The sequence below is a fragment of the Octodon degus genome, unplaced genomic scaffold (assembly GCF_000260255.1).
Source record: "Octodon degus isolate 3935 unplaced genomic scaffold, OctDeg1.0 scaffold00143, whole genome shotgun sequence".
NCBI classification, from domain to species: Eukaryota; Metazoa; Chordata; class Mammalia; order Rodentia; family Octodontidae; genus Octodon; species Octodon degus.
Window position 1 is genome coordinate 6,835,290 of NW_004524719.1, and position 4,818 is coordinate 6,840,107.

Genomic DNA, 4,818 nt, shown 5'->3' on the forward strand with positions numbered 1-4,818 from the left:
ATGGAGAGTGATTCACTGACACTTTGTCATTTATTTCCAAGTTGCGTGTGCTGCATAGAAGCCTCCCAGTTTGTCAGGCAAGTGGAAATTGCTTTAATTGAGAGCCAGCCTGTTCTTCCTCCAAGGGTGTTTACCACGTAGAGCAAGCAGCAGAGGAGAAGTGGAAAGGAGGCAAAAATTATTATGCACACACTGACAGAGGCAATGGAGCACCTGTCACCAGTCTTAAGTTTAATTTCTCCTAAAAGACATCTATTTGCATGCTCCTTATTTTTTATCTCACAGTTGATGGAGCTTTAATTATGTGGTATGCTTTCCTATCAATTCTAATTTATAGTTGTTTTAAATTCATTCCCAGGTGTCAGATTGAATCATCTGCTTCTCCTTTAATGTTTAAGGCAGATAAATATTTCTTCCTGGCGAGTCGGCTTTTAGTTTGGTTATCTACTTAAGCACCAAGGTATGAATGCGAAAGACAAGTAATTGCCACTTCTGTTTCTCAATATAGAATGCTATATTGAGAAAGAAAAATCGAGGAGAAAACATTGTAGAGAAGATTTCCTAAGAACTGAGAAAAATACATGTCTATTTAGGTAAGTGCACTTTCAAACTGTTATTGACAACCCCATGCAACACATTGTCATTATTAATAATTTCAAACAGTTTTGATGCATTTCTGGTTTTGCAGTTTTTAAGATTGATATTCCAGGTCACTTGTTCTATTTTACATTTGATCAATAGTACTTGTACACTAGAATATTAAAAACACTATAAATGTGTGCCCTGTAACTACATATAATTTATAGTTCAATATAAGGGATTTCAGAGGAAATGGTTTTTTTTTTAAACCCCACAAAAGTCGGAGATGTGACAAGCTGACTTCTATAAGAACAGCAATAATGAAAATCATATCCAGAAATCAAGAAGAAGAGAAATCAGGAGAAACTGCTTACCTCCAATTTTTGAGCTCAGCAACAAATAGCTCCTCTTTTATTTTGTTGATAAAAAACAATGGGGTTCAAGAAGATATAATTTGTCTTTTTCCTTTGTTCCCTGCCCTTGTTTTGCATTCCCATTTACATAAGAACTCTATTTTTCCAGAGTTGAGATAAAACACCTCTTATGTGAATCAACAAAATAATTTAACATTAGTTTAATTTTTTATTTGCTTTGTGTGTAATCTTATTGAAGCATCTCTGTGCTGCATAAAAATCTCACACAATACTTTTCTTGAAGAAAAATGACACAATTATGCACGTTTATAAACCATTCCATTGTATAATGTTTAAAAGATGTTTTTTAATGAGCTTAACAGGAAGAAATTAAAAACAAGATAAAGCTCCTTGGAGGCAACTGCAGAGTAGTTAAGGAAATTATGCAATGCTAAATGGGCATTTAGGAGAAAGCAGAGGAGAGCTGAAAGTCACACGAGAGACTGACAAAATGCTAAGACTTTTGAAATGGAAGATGTTCACCAGAGGAAGGGAAAAAAGCCTAAATTTGTGAGCACTTGAGACATGATCACTGACTTAGCTTTGGGCATTTAACTTAAATTAAAGCAGATAGAGATTCTGCACGATATGTTTCCTGTTTAGGCCATCGAGGCAAGGAACATGATCGCGATGGCAGCGCTCTGAGTGAAGCTGTCATTGATCCCCAGCGCCTACGGAATGTCTCCATGCTTGTCTTTGAAATTGTCCCCAAGATATTTGTTATCAATAGAAACCCAAAACTGCAGTGTGAGGAAACATAAAAGGCACACAAGATTGGAGAGCTTAGCACGGAGTGTGGATTCGTCGTGCGTAAGCGCCTTACAGAGTACTTCCTATGCAGTCCCTTCAGAATGTGTTACCTAAAGTGGAAGCGTACTAAAACTATAATGGCCTAAGTGTGCCTAAGAATATTTGCACAGTGATTCTTTTTTACCTATACCTGTAGATCTAAACCTAAAAGGCAGGAGATAAACCTACCAAGGGATACTATCCAAATACATTCTAAACGATATCACAGTATGCAAGGATTTGGAAGCCCACTGTGCAGAATACAACTGAATTTGGTCCAATTTCCACTGGAATTTTGTCTTTTGGAACAGTATTCTATCACATGTGCAAAACTCTATGCTTCCATACGTTTTGTTGCCTTAGCCATTTAGTTGAGATCTTACATGTGGGTGTTCCCCTGTGGGTCAGAGTGCACATCTCAGATTGTTATAGTCCAACAACTACTGCTTTTTCTACAAAGCACTGCTTTTCTACAAGTATCTCAATTAAATACTAAAATTGATTTGAACACTTTCTCTTTAAACTCTCCAAAAGAATGACTGAACAAATGTTTTTTTATTGGTATTTTAGCTTTTATCTTTTAATATTTTTATTGGTCTAGTTACTAAATCCTATAGATAGCACTCTGGAATATACTGTTTTGTGAAATGACAACTGGCAGTCAACTTGTTACATACTGCTGAACTAAAGTAATGTGGTTCTGGGTGTGGGAAGCCTACATGAGGATTGTTGCCAGCAGCATAAGAAGCAGAAATGGAGAAGAGGGAGGCTGTCAGGGAAGCTGTTTAGAGAAGCTTCTGGGAAGATGTTATGGAGCTGCTCCTTCTGCAGGAGGACCTTGTCATGCTGACTTTCCTGATGAAACTGGCTGTTGTCATTGGAGGAGGAGCTTGGGATCTTGTTGTCCCTGAGAATGGCTCTGGTTCACTTTTAGGGAGCTCTGGTCTTCACCTTGAGCATCACTTCCTGGCCCAGGAGGGGAAGATGGTGCACTGCCCGGCATCCTGGAGAAACTGGTCAACTTGACTTTCCGATGGAAACTCAGCTGTCCTCATCCTCGGAGGAGCTCGGGACCTCACTGTTGCTGAGGACAGCTGCGGGGCTTTTGAGGAGCGCTCTGCTTCTTACCCTGAGCATTGCTTCCTAGTTCCAGTGCACATCCCTCTCAGTGCTAGCACAGATCCTTCATACCATTGGCACAGACCTTCTAGTTTCCACCACTGAGCTTGTGGCCCCTCAGCACTGATCTGTGAAGCAGGCTGCAGGAGACACTGTCGTGGGCTCTGGGCCTCTAGTTAGACTCATTGGGAGGTTGCTATGAGGACTTCAGCTGGATTCACGCAGGATGTTATGGGATCCAGGACCTCAGCTGGATTCTTTGGTCTTTAGTGTGTGGACAGATTTTCTCTATTCTGTTTTTGTATATGATTCTTTGGTCGATTCATTATAGATTCATTATAAAATAATCTTATAAAATATATGTCCCATATTATATTGTTCCCATTGCAAAATCCTAAACTTGCGACATATTGTAATCTCTTCTGAGCATTACCTCTGATACTCATTAATTCTTGACCTTTCTACGTAAGCAATGTGCTTCATTGCAAATAGGTCAGTCCAAATAAAGAACTGAGTCTGATAGTCTGAACAGAAGCCCTTAGTTAATAATTCACAGTATATTATCTTTATATACAGGCCTTTTCATGATACTAACTTTATCTATATTTCTATTGTCCTTTTTCACAACTCCTGTTTGGGACCCTGGGGACTAGAAATGCAAAATTACTTTTCATTGAATAGCAAATTTTAAGTTCTATTTTGCTTAATAAAATAGTCTTTCCCTCCATTTTCCTTATTTTCTGCAAGGGAAACCAATTTTCTCTTTCCTTAACCAGTTATATCTCAGTTTTCATATCATAATTTAGGATTTAATTGACAAATATTGAGAAATTCTGTTGTGTTAATATGTACTTGTAGGTTTGTATATTTTAGAATACAGCTCTATGTGTAGATATGTATACTTGCATTTATGCATGATGCAATGTATTTATATGTATACACAGATAAAATATAAACATATATGCAAAACATATGTGCATATAAAATGAGCAAGAAGGCAGTGGCTATATGTTACACTGACAAACCACAAAGTAACAAGGTAAACGTATTTCTGTTTGTCTACAAGCAAATGTCTGTAGAGTCAATCAAAGTGCAAATTACTTATGAATATATCCTATAAATTTTTGTTAGTAAGATTATAACAATTAATTATAATTTTCTATTGTAGATTTTAATGCATAAGAGGGCTTTAATCAGTGTTTACATCATCAAATAATGCTTTAATAACATCATTTCTTTATAATTGTTGCAGACTATGGGCACTGGGGTCAAGAGGAAAATTCTTATGGATATCTGGAGGTATCTTAGTGCTCATAGTAAAAATTACACCGATTCTAGCCAGTTTGTGTATGGAACAGTGCTTTTAAATATAAATATATTAATTTTCTGGATTAAGAAAGGAGAGAAAGAATCATTTTAATTTCATTTCCTCGTTCTCAAACTGAAGCAAGTTTCTTGAGACATACCTGACAGTTGCTCCAGTTGAAAAGTGCTTGGTAACTTTAAAATATGCAGATCAGCCTGGGGCCTACATTACCCTGGGATTTCTAGTAGAGAAGAGGTTGACTCTATTTACAAAGTGAAATTCAGCACTTATTAAATCAAGTCTCTATTGTACCAAGGAGGGATTACAGTAGTCTCAAAGCTCTCTGACTGTACGTGTCTTAAATCCCTATGTATGTTATAAAAAATTTCCTTGAAAGACCTTGAAAGACCTTGCTAGTGTGCAATTATTTGTTTTTTTGAGTAGCATGAAGATGGCAAGAAATGGTCAGTCGTGTTTGATCTTATCTATCTTGAAAGCAGTAAGCAATAAAGATCTGACTGTTGGGGCTGGTGAGATGGCTCAGTGGTCTCAAGCACCTACTTAGAACAAGCTTAGCAAAGCCCAGGGACCGCGGTTCAATCCCCCAGCACC

At 37.4% G+C, this 4,818-nt stretch overlaps 1 protein-coding gene across 1 annotated transcript in view; it reads right to left on the reverse strand.

The window, feature by feature from the left end:
• LOC101569535 (cadherin-10) overlaps window positions 1-4,818 on the reverse strand; it is a 122,126-nt gene that overhangs the window by 27,058 nt on the left and 90,250 nt on the right. The window lies entirely within an intron of this gene.